This window comes from Lithobates pipiens, unplaced genomic scaffold, assembly GCF_037356315.1.
Source record: "Lithobates pipiens isolate NorthernLeopardFrog02 unplaced genomic scaffold, aLitPip1_a1.2 Scaffold_8, whole genome shotgun sequence".
NCBI classification, from domain to species: Eukaryota; Metazoa; Chordata; class Amphibia; order Anura; family Ranidae; genus Lithobates; species Lithobates pipiens.
Genome location: NW_027507903.1, coordinates 300,838,715 through 300,855,812, shown reverse-complemented (window position 1 = coordinate 300,855,812; position 17,098 = coordinate 300,838,715). Strand labels below are relative to the sequence as shown.

The 17,098-nt window shown below is 43.7% G+C and overlaps 1 protein-coding gene across 2 annotated transcripts in view; it reads left to right on the top strand.

The window, feature by feature from the left end:
- CPLX2 (complexin 2) overlaps positions 1–17,098 on the top strand; it is a 306,204-nt gene that overhangs the window by 185,003 nt on the left and 104,103 nt on the right. The window contains exon 1 of one of the 2 annotated variants that reach the window (XM_077472612.1): positions 16,541–16,752. The exons of the other annotated variant lie outside the window; for it this stretch is intronic. The gene's annotated coding sequence lies outside the window, so the exon portion shown is untranslated. Of the gene's footprint in view, positions 1–16,540; positions 16,753–17,098 lie in introns of those variants that run through there. 2 annotated transcript variants of the gene reach the window in all.

The following is a 17,098-nucleotide window of genomic DNA, read 5'->3' as shown; positions in this document are numbered from 1 at the left end:
CCGCCGCGGGCACGCATCGGGGAAGTTCTGTGTTTGCCGTGTCCCCCGGGGACAGGCAAACATAGATCGCTGTAAACGGCCAATCACAGCGGTCGTTTACAGCGCGACCGGCCTGTCCAATAGGAGATGATCTCATATGTAAACATATGAGATCATCTCTCAGCGCCGCTCTCCCTCCTCACACAGACAGAGTGTGAGAGGGGAGAGATGAATGGCTGCAGCGGCCGTCAGTGTAAAAAAAAAAAAAAAGTAAATAAAAAGTAAAAAAAAGTGCCATCCTCCCCCAGTGCCATCCTCCCCCAGTGCCATCCTGCCCCAGTGCCATCCTCCCCAGTGCCATCCGCCCCAGTGCCATCCACCCCAGTGCCATCCTGCCCCAGTGTCATCCACCCCAGTGCCATCCACCCCAGTGCTACCTGCCCCCAGTGCCACCTGCCCCCAGTGCCACCTGTTGGTGCTATCTGTCCCCAGTGCCACCTGTTGTCAGTGCCATTTGTCCCCAGTGCCATCTGTCATCAGTGCCACATATAAGTGCCATCTGTCATCAGTGCCATGTGTCATCAGTGCCACATAGTGCCATCTGTCATCAGTGCCACGTATTAGTGCCATCTGTCATCAGTGCCATGTATCAGTGCCATTTGTCATTAGTGCCACCTGTCAGTGTCACGTGCCATCTGTTGTCAGTGTCACGTGTCATCAATTCCACTTATCAGTGCCATCTGTCATCATTGTCACGCGTCATCGGTGCCACGTATTAGTGCCATCTGTCATCGGTGGCACGTATTAGTGCCACGTATTAGTGCCATCTGTCATCAGTGCCATGTATTAGTGCCACGTGTCTTCAGTGCCATGTATTAGTGTCACGTGTCATCAGTGCCGCGTATAAGTGTCACGTGTCATCAGTGCCACATATTAGTGCCATCTGTCATCAGTGCCACATATTAGTGCCACCTGTCATCAGTGCCACGTGTCATCAGTGCCACGTATAAGTGTCATCATTGCCATGTATCAGTGCCATCTGTCGTCAGTGTCACATGTCATTGTCCTGGTGCTTCAAAAGTGTAATAAGTAGTCAACAAGTTAGATGTGTAATTTATGCTCCTAGAACACGTGATGGCGCTCCCTGCATGTTGGGCCTCTCTATGTGGCCAGGCTGTGAAAAAGTCCCACACATGTGGTATTGTAATACTCAGGAGGAGTAGCTGAATTTTTTGGGGGTGTCATTTGTGGTATACACATGCCATGTGAGAGAAATAACCTATTACAATGACAATTTTGTGGAGAAAAAAAAAATGAAAAATCTTAATTTTGCAAAGAATTGTGGGCAAAAAATGACAACATCAAAAAGCTCACTATGCCTCTTACTAAATACCTTGGAATGTCTACTTTCCAAAAAGGGGTAATTTGGGGGGTATTTGTACTTTCCTGACTTGTTCGGGTCACAAGAAGCGAGATAGGCCACCAGTACATCAGATGTGATCAATTTTGTGTGATTCGCACCACAGGTTGTATACTCTCTAACTTTCACAAAGACCAAATAATATCCACTAATTTGGGTTATTTTTACCAAATATATGTAGCAGTATAAATTGTGGCCAAAATTTATGAAGAAAAATTTATAATTTGGATAATTCTGTCACAGAAACAAAGAAATATGCGTTTTTTTTTCAAAATTTTCGGTCTTTTTTCATTTATAGCGCAAAAAATAAAAACCCCAGAGGTGATCAAATACCACCAAAAGAAAGCTCTATTTGTGGGAAAAAAGGACAAAAAATTCATTTGGGTACAGTGTTGCATGACTGAGTAATTGTCATTCAAACTGTGAGAGCACCAAAAGCTGAAAATTGGTCTGGGCAGGAATGGTGTTTAAGTGCCCAGTACGCAAGTGGTTAAATGAAATTTTTTCCTTTGGAAATGTCATTTTGCTCTGGTACTGTTCTAAACATGGGAAAGATGTGCTACTTTGCAGGCATACTAAATATACCCCCCAGGCACAACATTTAAAGGAATATTAAATGTTTATTGTTTTATTTTAAGCATTATTAAAATCACTGCTTCTGAAAAAACTGTTGTTTTTAAAACTTTTTTTTGCATTGATACATGTCCCCTGGGGCAGGACCGGGTCCCCAAACACTTTTTATGGCAATAACATGCATATAAGCCTTTAAAATGAGCAATTTTTATTTTTCATGATCGTATCCCATAGACTTTAATCGTGTTTGCACAAATTTTTGCCTGTTCGCAAGTTCTAGTGTGAACCGAACTGGGGGGATTTCGGCTCATCCCTAATATAGTTACATAGTTAGTCAGGTTAAAAAAAGACACAAGTCCATCTAGTTCAACCACAAAAAAAAAAAAAAAAAAATAGTAATATCATACAATCCCATATACCCAATTCTATACCCACAGTTGATCCAGAGGAAAGCAAAAAACCCCAGCAGAACATGATCCAATTTGCTAAAGCAGCGGAAAAAATTCCTTCCTGATCCCCCAAGAGGCAATTGGATTTTCAACTTTCTTTTTTTTTGGTTCAACTTTATCTATAAATGTTAGTACCCAGTTATATTATGTACACTTAGGAAATAATCTAGGGCCTTCTTAAAGCAATCCACTGAGCTGGCCAGCACCCCCTCTGCAGGGAGTCTATTCCACATTTTCACAGCTCTTAAGCCGCGTACACACGTAGCGGTATGTCCGACGTACTTAGTCTGGCGGACTTCCCGCCAGACTGTCCGTCGGACTTTCCGAACGGGCTACTTGCCCACACACTTTTTGAGCGGACTAATACGGCGTACTATGTCCGCTATATTATTCGCCCTACTTTTGAAATGAACGGACTCGCCCACACACGCAGAGGAAAGTCCGCTCATTTCGAGAGCGTCTCCAGGTAGGCGGGGCCCGCGAAGGAGACGTCTCTGGCCCCGCCGCCTGGTATGGACTTAAAGGGGAACCCCGACGCCGAAAAAAATCGGCGTGGGGGTCTCCCCCAAGTCCACAACAGACCCTTGTCCGAGCACGCTACCCGGACGGCCAGGAAAGGGGGGGCGAGCGAGCCCCCCCCCCTGAGCCGTACCAGGCCGCGTGCCCTCAACATGGGGGGTGCCACCCCAAAGCACCTTGTCCCCATGTTGATGAGGACAAGGGCCTCTTCCCGACAACCCTGGCCGTTGGTTGTCGGGGTCTGCAGGCGGGGGGCTCATCGGAATCCGGGAGCCCCCTTTAATAAGGGGGCCCCGGATACCGGCCCCCCACCCTATGTGAATGAGTATGGGGTACAATGTACCCATTCACCTGTAAAATAAAAGTACAAAAAAAACACGAGATAAAATACTTTATTGTACAGCTCCGGGGGTCTTCCGTCTTCGGGGGTCTTCTCGCCGGACTCCTCCGCTATCTTCTTGTAGCTCTTTTGCTAGCGGAGGAGTCCGGCTTTCTTCCTCGCCGCCGGCCTCTTCTTCCGACTTCGGGGGTCTTGTCCCCCTCTTCTGTTCTTCTGCCGGGCCACCGCGCCTTCTTATAGCTCTTTTACAGGCGGTGGCCCGGTCTCCTGTCGCCGCCGCCGCCTTCCGTTCTTCTTCTTCTTCTTCTTCTTCTCCAGGAGATGTTGACTCGACGATCTCTCCGGCCGCAATGCCAGGGACGCGCTGCGCTGCCACTTATATAGGGACAAGGGGCGGTGTCACATGGGTTTATGTCACATGGGTTGGTGTCACATGGTGACCCCGCCCCTTACGATGTCACAGTCCCGGATGATGCTGGGACTGTCACCATGTGATATCAACCCATGTGACCAACCCATGTGACATAAACCCATGTGACACCGCCCCTTGTCCCTATATAAGTGGCAGCGCAGCGCTTTGGGGTGGGGGGCCTGCGCGCCCCCCCCCTCCCCAAGGCACCCCCCATGTTGAGGGCACGCGGCCTGGTACGGCTCAGGAGGGGGGGGGGCGCTCGCTCGCCCCCCCTTTCCTGGCCCGGCCGGGTAGCGTGCTCGGACAAGGGTCTGTTGTGGACGATTTTTTTCGGCGTTGGGGTTCCCCTTTAAGTCCATACCAGGCGGCGGGGCCTACGACGTCTCCTTCGCGGGCCCCGCCTACCTGGAGACCCGCTCAAAATGAGCGGACTTTTCTCCGGGCGGGAAAAGTCCGCTCATTTCAAAAGTACGGCGGACTGGCATACACACGGCCGGATTGTCCGCCGAAATGCGAGTCCGGCTGGAAGATTGGAGTGCAACACTGCATTATAAGTCCGCCATACTTTCGGGTCAAAAAAGTATGTATGAATGTAAATGATGTTCAAACCACATGTGAACATCTGAGTGAAAGCAATAATTTTAGTACTAGATCTCCTCTGTAAATCTAAACTGGTAAGAGTATATGTATATCTCCTTAGTCTCGCTAGTGAGAGATATACATGTCCACAGAGGGGGACACAAGCCTTATTTGACCTTACATAGTATGTAAGGTCATGGAGTGCAGGTGAGAGCACAACTGGTGGTTACACAGTTAAAGGAGCATGTTTGATGAAAAAAAGACGCACACCACAAGAAATGTTAAGAGACTGTATATAAACAATATTTATTTATTTAGGTTTTATTGAATGTATATTTTTTTGTGATTTGATTCAGTATAAATCATGATATGATACACAAATAGCAGTTGGAATATAGTAGTATAAGGAAAAAGTGCTATACCATTACGTATACTGGTCTGTTGGCACATACATATGAGATCTGGTGGCAGCTTATTGTTTCTTTGACTATATTTTATTTTTTTAAACACAATCATAGTAGCTCACAAGGCACAGTTAAAATGTATTTTGGTACACTAGACCCATCTTTTATAATGCACCAATAATGGTTATAATATTTCATTTATGCACTAAAATAAAATTTTGTGTACTTTTTAATGAAAATATGGGTTTGATAAACAGTTGTGCAAATATCATGTAATATAAAAAGTGCAACTACCAACATTTTATTTTGCAAGACTATCCTGTGGTCAGTGTGCATTGGGGAAGCTGCTCAGCTTGAAGATCACTGCAATCACTGTAGTAGCCCCAACTAGGTAAGCGATTTTGAGCTTTCCCAGCAGTCCCATTGGTATGAATTATGGATACTTATATTGGTGCAAGCTGGAGTTCAGCTTTAATAACTTCACAACAGAACAGAGATGCACACAAACACATGCACAGGTGTGCATTTTCAATGTTTGAGAGTTTTTCTGCATCTTTTAAGGATAATTAACCCCAGGTCTATGTTATGCAAAGTGGGAAAGGAACATTGAAGAAAATAGCTATCTCATTTCATTTCAATGGGTCTGATTAACAAAAAAAAGGTTTACCGTCTTTTTTTTAAATTTAACATGCTGAGCTACACCACCTGTATTATATGTCAACTAAGAACAGAGTAATGAATAGAAAGATTCACTGCAGAAAGATGTGGCTCTCGTAGCTGTAGAAATTGCACTCCTTTCTCAATCTATACTCCGTAGACATGCCCTTTCTCTTCATCTGTGTACAGGAACAGGGGAGTACAGAGAAGGTTAGAAAGCTATGAGATACAATACCTGCCCCTTTACCTGATAACCAACAGTGCTTCCTTTATCGCTATGCAGGAACTCCTGTTCTAAAAAGGAATTCATTTTAGATTGTAAGTTCTAACAAGCAGGGCCCTCTGATTCCCCCTGGATTGAATTGTATTGTAGTGTACAATCTCCCCGTATGTTGTAAAGTGCTGCACAAACTGTTGGTGGTATATAAATCCTGTATAATAATAATAATAAAAATGTTTTTTTTCTGTGAAATTTCCTAGAACATGTATTCTGTTCTGTCTCTGGCTGTAACAGCCTGCTGTCACTGTAATATTGCAAAAAACTGCTATACGTAGCAAAAGCTCACGCTGACTTTTCCTTCTGTAATCCAGAAACTACTACAGTGACATGTGCCTAAAATGAAAACCTTTGTAACTTTTGATACAGTGCTGAGGGCTTGGAAGTCATGATGGGCTTTTACTGCTGTCTGTGTACCCGCTAGGGAGATTCACTTTTTGAATTTCTTTTGGTGACCATTCTTAGTAGGACTGGAAGTGCTGCATGATACAGCATTTTGAGTTGTCAACAGAACAGGAACATAAATGAACTCTTCCTTTGGGGGCACTTGCTTTGGTGATAACTGTTTCAGATAGGATTTCCTCATTTTGGAAAGAGCTCCTTTTCCTCTTGTGTTTACAGTGTTAATAGGACAGGGATTTCATCCATTTCCATCGCTTTAAAAATGAAAAAACATGATTTGGCTTTAGATGTACTTTAGGAAGCTTTCAGAGCTTGCTGAAATCAGCATATTTAGGAGACGTAAGGCTGAAGATTCTGCTCTTTGTAGTCTCTCCTGCCAGTATCCTAGCCAGAAGAACCTCCTTATGCCAAGCAGGCAGAAAGAACTGCCTGATCAAGTGAGGCCTTGGGTGTCCATGGACATATGGGTGGCTAAAAAGCAAAAGCAAGCTATAGCCCAAAAATATGTTTCACACACAATATTCTGGTAGTATAAAGAAAACACTATGGGCTTGATTTTTTTGAAGCAACCACATGCACAAATCATTACAGTATTATTGCATTGTAGGCCCATGTACACACATTGATCATGCTCCCACAACGTATCTAGCTGAGAGTACAGTGATGTTCAGTGTGTATGATATCATCCTGGTTTACTATGCACATTGAATGTTGGAATAATTATGCTTTTTTCCCTTATGTTTTTATAAGCTACAATAAGGCATTTGCATTTCAACATTTTACTTAAAAATGCATCAATTACATTTTTTAAATAATAAGTAAGCATCAAGCTAAATGGCGTGTTAAAAAAAAATCTATATTCTATGCCAAGCATCACTAAATGGCGGACCGTGGTCCCGATCCAGACCAAGTTGCTGCCCTATCCAGAAGCCGTTTAAAAGTCGGCTTTTCCCCCAAGCTCTGGCTGCTGTCATTCTCAGCAGAGCAAAGAGCAGTAGGCTATACATTTCTGATCGGCAAGCAGGGGCTGGGGCTACATTAATTTACTTTTTTAAGTTAACCAGCAGGTGATTGGTTGCTAGGACACAGGGCGGTCCTAGCAGCCAATCATCAGCTTGTTAAGAAGAACAGTTAACTCTGCTCCCACGCGCCATTCAGAACTGTATAGCCTGCCCGTCTTCGCTCCTGCTTGCAGTTTAGAACAGTACAGCCTTATGCTCTTCTCTACGTAAGTAGAAGAGTAAAAGGGCAGATGAGATCACTGTGATGTGAAGGGGGGTGTGAAGAGAGGGACAGAGGACACCACTGTGGAGGGGTGTAATTCAAATAAAGGAAGAGAGGACACCATTGTGGGGGTAATGTGAAGAGGGGGACAGAGGACACAGCTCTTGGGGTAGTATTGTGAAGGGGAGACATATAACACCACTGTAGGGGGGTAATGTGAAGGTGGGGGAACTTAGGACATAGCTGTGGGGGGGTAATGTGAAGGGGGACAGATTATACCACTGTGCGGGGGCATGTTAAGGGGAGGAGAAAGGACACCACTGTGGGGGGTTGTGTGAAGGTGAGAACAGAAGACACTGCTGTGAGGGGGTTATTGTGAGAGGGGACAGAGGACACTGCTGTGGGGGAGGGGTGATGTTAAGGGGGACAGAGGACACTATTGTGGGGGGTTGTAATGTGAAGAGGAGAACAGAGGACATCACTCTGAGGGGGGAGGGGGTCATGTGAAGGAGGGGACAGAAGACACAGCTGTGGGGGAGGGGTAATGTGAAGGTGTGAGAACAGAGGACAAAGATGTGGGGGATAATGTTAAGGGGGGTAGATGACATTGCTATGTGTGGGGGGGGGTAGTGTTAAGGGGAGGACAGAAGACTGTGCTGTGGGGAGGTGGTAATGGGAAAGGGGGACAGAGGACACCATTGAAGGCAGGGGGGTTGTGTGAAGGTACACTGCTGTGGGGGGGTAATGTAAAGGGGAGACAGAGAACACCATTGTGGGGGGTGATGTTAAGGGGGCAGAGGACACCACTGTAGGGAAAGGAGGGGGTGATGTGAATGTGGGCCGAGTTTACTTCTGTCAATGGAAGGGGGTGTGATGTAAAGGTGGGCTGAGGGCTGGCTGGGAATGGATGGGGGTGGGATGTGAATAGGTGGTCTGAGGGCACTGCTGCCAATAGAGGGGAGTGTGATGTGAAGGTGGTCTGAGGGCACTGCTGTGAAGGGGAAACTGTGATGTAAAGGGGGAATTGTGATATGCTGGGAGGCCAGAGGACCTGATGAAAAAATGGGACAGCGATTGAAGAGGAAGGGGGCTATAATGTGAAGGATCACATAAACATGTGATTTGGACCTTAGTATGAAGAAAATTTGCTGATTGGACCTCCATGAATTTTAATTCAGTACCCCTGTTCTATGCTGTCATATCATCATTAACTACCGATTACATTTTTGCACATGCACACATACATTTACCCATAGTACAATACTCCCCTGGTTTACTGAGACTTTTTTTTAATTAGTTTTTTTTTTTTTTTTTACAAACTTCAAGTGCACTTGATACAGATTTTGTGCCTACATGCATATAGAAAAATGCTAACAGTTGTTGGATTGACCCAAAACCATTTGAGAACATTACATTTTTATTAGGCACACCATGGTTTAAATGGAGTACATTTAATATCTGGAGCATGCATTCCTTAGCAAACCATACTTGTTAGGAAGTTCCATATACATATGCTGTAGCCTGTGCATGAGCATCTGTGCACATAGTGAGCTCATAGCTGGCTGTTCATGCATACATATGCATATATTCTTTGCTAAATCAGGCCCTATGTTGTTTTCATAAAATGTTTCCTTGAGCGCTTTAGAACTCTTATGCTGCGTACACACAATCGGACTATCCGGCGGACTTAGTCGGCGGACAAACAGCCGGACTTTCTGAATGAGCGGACCTGCCCACACACGACCGGACTTTTCCGGCGGACTAGGTCTGGTGGACAATCCGCCTGACTTTTGAAATGAACGGACTTGCCCACACACGGAGAAAAGTCTGTTCATTTTGAACGTGACTCCAGGTAGCCGGGACTAGTACAGGAAGTCAATGTCGCCGCTTTCATCGGTGAGATTGACACCTCGCTGGCCCCGTCACCTGGTATGGACTTAAAGGGGAAGCCCCCCAGAGTCCATATCAGACCCTTATCCAAGCACGTAGCCTGGCTGGTGAGGAAAGGGGGTGGGGATGAGTGAGCACCCCCCCTCCTGAGCCGTACCCCCTCCATGCGGCCCCCCCACCCCAAAGCACCTTGTTCCCATGTTGATGACAACCCTGGTCATTGGTTGTCGGGGTCTGCGGGCGGGGGGCTTATCGGAATCTGGGAACACCCCCAGATACTGGCCCCCCACTCTATGTGAATGAGTATTGGGGTACCATGTACTCCTACCCATTCACCTGTGAAAAAAAAGTGTAAAGAAAAACACATGGTTTTAAAATAATTTATTGGACATCCCCGGTGGCCTTCCTGCCGAACTCCTCCACTATTTTCTGCTAGCTCTTTTACTAGTGGAGGAGCCCAGCTATCTTCTTCGTCGCCGCCGCCGTCCGGGGGGTCTTTTTCCAACTTCGGGGGTCTTGCCCCCCTCTTCGGTTCTTCTCACCGGGCCTCCACTATCTTCTTATAGTTCTTTTACTAGCGGTAGCCCGGTCTTCTGTCGCCGCCTTTTCTTCTTCCGACTTCAGGGGTCTTGCCCCCCTCTTCGGGGGTCTTGTCGCATAGTCAGATTGTGTGTATGCGGCATTAGTATTTCACTCATGACACCTGACACCACTTCCTAGGGAGAGTTTATTCAAAGTTTATTCCCCTCTTTTAGTAGGAGATAAAAGATTCCCAGTTAGCATGTTACCAGTATGTATTTACACAAATTTACTTAATACCTAGTAAAAATGTATTGTTTTTTTTTTTTCCTCAGTAGTATTATACTATCTTATCTGACAAATGATTTAGTGTGTATAGGTCATATGTAATCATGTTATGTTGTATCCATCCTAACATTAGAAAGTGAGGGGAGTATGCTAGGGAACTAGAACCTTCTTACAATCTGCTTTCATGGTCCAATAAGCCACATATCTGATGTCCCAGAGAAAATTGCAGGTCAGATTTGGCAGAGCAGTGAAAAAAAGAATGTTATAGGATCTGCTCATCTCTTATCTTAAAAAAAACAAAAAAACAAGGCATATTTTATTTGTACAGGGGTGCTAGAAAGAGTGTAGTTTATACTTGAAGATACTCTTCACTTGTCTTTGATCAACATTGTTAAAATAAATATGCCAGTTTAAAAACTGCTGCATACGTAAGGGCCGGTTCACACTGCGGGCGATGCGAGGCGACACCGACTTGCCTCGCCGCGACCTGCCGCGACCTCAGCGGCGATTTGCAAATGACTTCTGTATAGAAGTCAATGCAAGTCGCCCCGAGGTCGCCCAGAAGTAGTACAGGAACCTTTTTTCTGAGTCGGAGCGACTCGAGTCGCTCCTCTCAGAACGGTTCCATTGTACAGAACGGGGGCGACTTGTCAGATTGCGGCGAGGCAAGTCGTGTCGCCTCGCATCGCCCGCAGTGTGAACCGGCCCTAATAGGTTTGGAGCATGTGAATAATTAATTTGGCCATAATGTACATGCTTTTTTTTCTCACAATAATGATGGGGTCCTAACATCTTCCAGAGTTGACCATGTAACCAAGACCTGGCCTTAGGGCCAAGGTGTTAAATGCCAAAAAAATTGTACATATGTTTCTATGTAGCACCCTGACCTCTAATTAATTTTCCATAGAAATATATACCTGGCATAGAAGCTGGGCTTGTTTCAATAGCCTAGCCTGTGAAAGGGGAGTCTCTCCACTGAACTTCCAAGCATCAGTACACACCTGGCTGCGAATGGATCCTTCACAACTCCACACAAAAAAAATGTGGCTGGAGTGCTACAGTGTTACTCAAGCTTTCTCTCAATTTTAGTGTACACCAGTGCTGTAAAATGTAAACTTTGTAAATAGCATTTACTGCTAGCTCTGTTTGAATATGCAGACAATTGAAATTGAAGGCAGCTCTTCCAGAACTCTGAATGTATGAAGCCCTCAGGAGACAGCAGGTTAGAGAGAAACAGAAATATCTGAAATCACTAACATTTATTAAAAGTCAAAAGTCACACATTATTGATCTGTAACCCGTTGACCTTGGGATCGGGTTTTACACCACTAAAAGTCACCTGACATTGCTGTGAAATGTGAGATGGGATTTTATGTGAGAAACAGTAACTGAGGCATAATAGATCACCCAAAAATGACTCTGGGCAGGGGTCTATTTATGTGTTTCCTTGTAAGGCATAATAAATCATTAACACAGAGTTGGTCAACATTGTTGGCCAAGGTATATGAGCAAGGATTAACTAACAAGCTAAACTATATTATATAAAGACATAAGACAAGGATTATAGCACCAATGTGAGTTTCTTTATTGTAAATACATACAGAGTCTACTTAAAGGGGTAATATTGTCAGTGATTGCATGGCAAATTTTTTCCACGTATACCCATCTGAATACCTGGTGTTCTGGCATGGTTAGCTCTAGGGGGTGAAAAAATGCTGTTTTTATTTTCTCTTATGTATATTAAATGAACTTGATCGTTAACTGTCCTAGTGCCAAATTGGTTCATAAATTTAAATTCAGCACAATGGCGAGCTTTTGCCAGCAGATTCACATACTGAGAAACATACAAATTCTACAGCTACTGTACTTGTGTGATTCAGCAGCTGTCCACAGTCTGTTGTGTTTGCCTGGTGCACATGCATTCTTCACATTCATTCTAGCAAATAGGGATGAGTGAATCTGCCCCAGCTTGTTTTGCTGAAAATTTGGTGAATCCTGTTTAACCTTGAGCTGGTGATTCCCTTCAATGTAAAAGTAATCCTAGCAACTAGATTCATTTTACATGTGGCTGAAGGGGGTCGGACACCCCTCCCACTGCCGTCACCTTTTTTTGGCTCTCCTGTGCGTTCTGGGAGGCCATTAAGGATGCAATAGATGTAATCCAGTTCCTGGGGCAGGAACTGATGTTGGATTGATCAGATGCTTTGGAGGGCAAAGGAGAGTTTTCTCTAGAAAGAGGACCTGTCAAGGCCCATGCTAGAACAAGGTATGTTGTTCATCCCTTCCGATAGCAACAAAATAATTCCCCCCAAAAAATTAAGATCCAAATGTAATTTTTTTAAATAAAAGAAATAATAAAATAATGTAAATGGCAATCCCACCACATGTGCCGTGAATGTCAGAGTGAGGGAAATAGGTTTAGTGACAGACCTAATTTGTAACTCTAAACTGGTAACATGTAAAGTGTCACCTATGGAGATTTATAGCTACCTTAGTTTGGTGCCATTTAACGGGCAGGCACAATTTAACCACCTCATTACTGGACACTTTCTCCCCCTTCCTACTCAGGCGCATTTTCAGCTTTCAGAGCTGTCACACTTTAAATGAGAATTACGCGGTCATGCAACACTGTACCTGAATGAAATTTTTATATTTTTTTCATACAAATAGAGCTTTCTTTTGGTGGTACTTAGTCTAGGGACTAAGGGACCACTAGGGATTAAATTTTTTGTGCTACAAATGAAAAAAGATCGAAAAGTTTGAAAAAAATGTGTTTTCTTAGTTTCTGTTATAACTTTTTGCAAAAAAGTTCTAAAATGTTGACCCAAATTTATACTGCTACATTTCTTTGGTAAAAATAACCCAAATCAGTGTATATTAGTTGGTCAGTGTGAAAGTAATGCCCCGTACACACGATCAGAAAATTGTATGGAAAATAACGCTTTCGAAGCAATCGTACGATAATCGGATCGTTAGTACAGAGCTTTCGAGAGCCGATTAGGACAGTTCATCCGATATTATTCTATCGGACATGCACGGAAATTTTTTTCGTACGATGCCAGAGCGTACGATTTTCGTTTAATCAGTACGGCTATCGTTCGAAAATGCAATACAAATGCATTACAACACATGACATCACTTCCGAATTTTTTTTCTGTCGTGCGGGAATTTTCGTGACTTTAGTAAACTCATCAGATTCGATCTGAGATTAGCATGCAATAAAAAACGGATGATCATTCGTCCGATAATCTCATCGTGTGTATGGGGCATTGTAGAGTCTACAAGCTATGGTACCAATCATTGAAAATTGATCACACCTGATGTAGGCCAGCTTCACTCTGAGGCAGTTTTCAGGCTTTTTAGCGCAAGAAATAGCCTCTAAATAACGCCTGAAAACCGCCTTCCATTCATTTCACTGTGACTTTTCACAATGGGGCGGTGCTCTTGCAGGATGTCAGAAAAAGTCCTGCAAGCAGCATCTTTGGGGCGGTTTGGGAGCGCTACAGTGCTCCCAAAATGCTCTGCCCATTGAAATGAATGGGCAGCACTACCAAAGCACCTGAAAAGTGCTTCGGAAGTGCCACAATGTGGGTGTGTTTAACCCTTTCTTCGGCCACTAGTGGGGGGTAAAAGTGCCCCAATCGCACTGAAAAGCTGCTCTTAAACAGAGCTAAAATGTCACTAAAATGAGAGGCACTTTGGCTCTAACACGGCTCAGTGTGAAGCTGGCTGTACTCATGGCATATACTGATGTAATGAAATCTCATTTTTTGCAGCCTTAACATGCCAAGACAGTACAAATATTCCCCAAATTACCGCTTTTTGGAAAGTAGACAGTAGAAGGTATTTAGTAAGAGGCATGGTGATTTTTTTTGAAGTTGTAATTTTTTCGCACAATTCTTTGGAAAATTAAGAATTTAACTATTTATTTTTTTTCATAAAAATGTCATATTAGCATCATAAGTTATTTCTCACACTCGGCAGAGGCATACTTGCAACTACACCCCAAAACACATTCTGCTACTCATCCTGAGTTTGATGATACCACATGTCTGAGACTTTTCACAGCCTGGCCACATAGAGAAGAGCAACATCAAAGGAGTACTTCAGGCATCATCAACTTTAAGACCAGACCTTATTCTGACACTTTTTGTTTACGAGTAAAAATTTGTATTTTTGCTAGAAAATGACCTAAAACCCCTAAAAATTTAATTTTTTTGTAGCAGAGGCCCTAGAGAATAAAATGGTGGGTTTTACTTATTTTTCTGCTGTGCGGTATTTGCGCAGCAGTTTTTTAACGCAATTTTACACACTAATGCATAAATACATTTTAATGAATTTCAGTGCACACAGAGACAATATAATACCTACATTTTTGGTAAAATATGGTGTTAGATACCAAACATGTCAAACTTAAAAACTGCACACGCCTGAGAAATGGTGCCAAACTTCAGTATTTTAAAATCTCCATAGGTGAGGCTTTATAAGCCTTTATTGGTTACCAGTTTAGAGATACACAGAAGGTCTGGTACTAGAATTATTACTCTCACTCTGATGATTGTGTTCCTGTCCGATGGCTCTCCTGTGCAGAATCACGTACCTGTACATGATCCTGCACTTCTGGATCTGGGGCACACACACGCATTGCTGGTGAACCGCTCCCGCTTTTATTGAACACGGCTGGAGCCAACTAACAGGTCCAGTGGGCTCAATGTCCTCTGGGACCCACCGATTGTTTGGGATAGAAGCAGAATGGCGATCGCCTATATGTAAAAAGGGCAGATTGCTGTTACTGTTCTGTCAGTAGGGAAGCAGGAACACGGATCTCTGCCTTCTCATAGTATACGCACATCCCATACAGCAAGTAAGCATGCATTTAACACTTTGATCACCCCTGATGTTAACCTCTTTACAGCCAATGTCAATAGTACAGTGACAGTGCATATTTTTAGCACTGATCACTGTATTAGTGTCACTGGTAACCAAAAAAGGCGTCACTTAGTGCCCAATTTATCCACCACAATGTCAGAGTGCCACTATAAGTATCTGAGCACTGCCATTACTAATAAAAAAAAAAAAATGAATAAAAATTCCATTAATATATATCCCATAGTTTGTAGACACTATAACCTTTGTGCAAACCAATACAATATATGCTTATTGGAATTTTTTGTTTAATCAAAAATATGTAGCAGATAATACATATTGAGCTAAACTGATGAAGAAATTCGATTTTTTTTTTCTATTTTTCTATTGAGTGACATATTGGGGTTTATTTACTAAAGACAAATCCACTTTTGCACTACAAGTGCACTTGGAAGTTCAGTCGCTGTAGATCCGAGCGGGACCTGCAAGGGAAATAAAAAAAAACAGCATTTTTGCTTGTACATGATTGGGTGATAAAATCAGCAGAGCTTCCACTCATTTCAGATCTTCCCCTCAGATCTAAAGCGACTGAACTTCCAAGTGCACTTCCAGTGCAAATTGGATTTTATTTTATTTTTTTTCAAAATTGTCAGTCTTTTTTTTGTTTATACCTCAAAAAATAAAAACGGCAGAAGTGATCAAATGCCACCAAAATAAAACTCTATATGTGTGTGGGGGATGACATAAATTGTACTTGTGTACAGAGTTGCACGGCTGTGTTGTCAATTGTCAGTGCCATATTGCAAAAAATGAATAAAAATGGCCTGGTCATGAAGGAGGATAAACCTTCCAGAGCTGAAGTGGTTAAATCATGATGTGAGCTGTGTACACACCATAAAATAAGTACAAAAATCCCTGTGCCAGTTGCTATGAATTTGCAAGACATTTGATTGCAATTTTGTTTCTGAATTTTCAGTATGCATCTGTACAATATGCTTCTAGAAAAAAAAATGAAAGATTTTCTTCCTAGATTCATTTCATTTTTGCTAGCACATTAGGTATATGTAATGTCTTACTATGATGTATTTACTGGGCGATGTCTAATGTGTCTCAGCAGCTGGTTAAATGAGCACAGTGCTCTACAAGGAAGTGCTAAGAGCAATGATAATGGGCAATAAAGCAGAGCAGCCAATGTAATATTTGTTTGCTGTAGTCAGTAGATGTTGGACTGATTGTACCGCACACATCCATTGCTACATGCACAGCCTTTGTGAATCATTGTGCTGATAATAAGCAGTGTTATTGCTGGAAGAGCCCATGACAAAGCTCCCGTATCTGCAATACCCGCACTAGGAGAGCACCAGCCTGCTCAGCATGACTAATTCATGAACCCTCTCTGCCTGCTACCAGGGATGAGTTTGGCAAGGGTGAAGTCGCTCTTTGTAGTCAGGCATGATTAATATTACGCTGCCCAATGAAGCAAAGTTGACAGAAATAATGAAGTATCTCATTAAGATCTTTACAAGAAGGTCAAATGGGGGTTGTCTTCCGGGGGACCCAGCCTTTACAGCTTGTTGTCAAAATGCAAGGTCACCCCCCCACATCAGCACCATCCAGCATTCCCCCCACCCCCCTTCAGAAGATTTGTTTAGCTGTAATGGGAGGCGCCTTCCTATACAGTCGAGTGGCTGCTGAACGAGGCTGAGAGCCAGCTGATCATTATCAATCAATGCGGAGCAAAGACTAGTTGGGATTTGCGCTGTTCGGAGAGGGAGTGGGAGAGACGGAGGAGGAGGGGAGACAACGCGTCAGTCGGGAGTGACTAGAGAGGAGGAATCATCATCATCATTATCATCATCCAGGGGAACACAAGCACATTCCTCCTCCTCCTCCTCTCCATACAGATCACAACACGGCTGGGGAACGGGGACAGACACTCAGCTCCTACCTACAGGTTAGTCATCCGTCCGTGCAGACAGGGCTAGGAGTGTGCTGCCTGGGGGGTGAATGGTGCTCAATGGACAGCTCCCGATATCTGAACAAGTTCCCAGGCAGGGATAGTAGTAGAATGAATGGGGCAGAGTGGGGCTGAATGGACAGCTCCCTACATACAGCAGGGGGATCTGAAGAAGTTTCCAGGCAGGGATAGCAGTAGAATGAATATAGAAGAATGGTTCTGAATGGACAGCTCCCTATATATGAAGAAGTTCCCAGGCTGGGATAGTAATAGAATTATTAGAGCAGAAAGGTGCTGAATGGACAGCTCCCTATATAACAAGGGGATATGAAGAAGTTCCCAG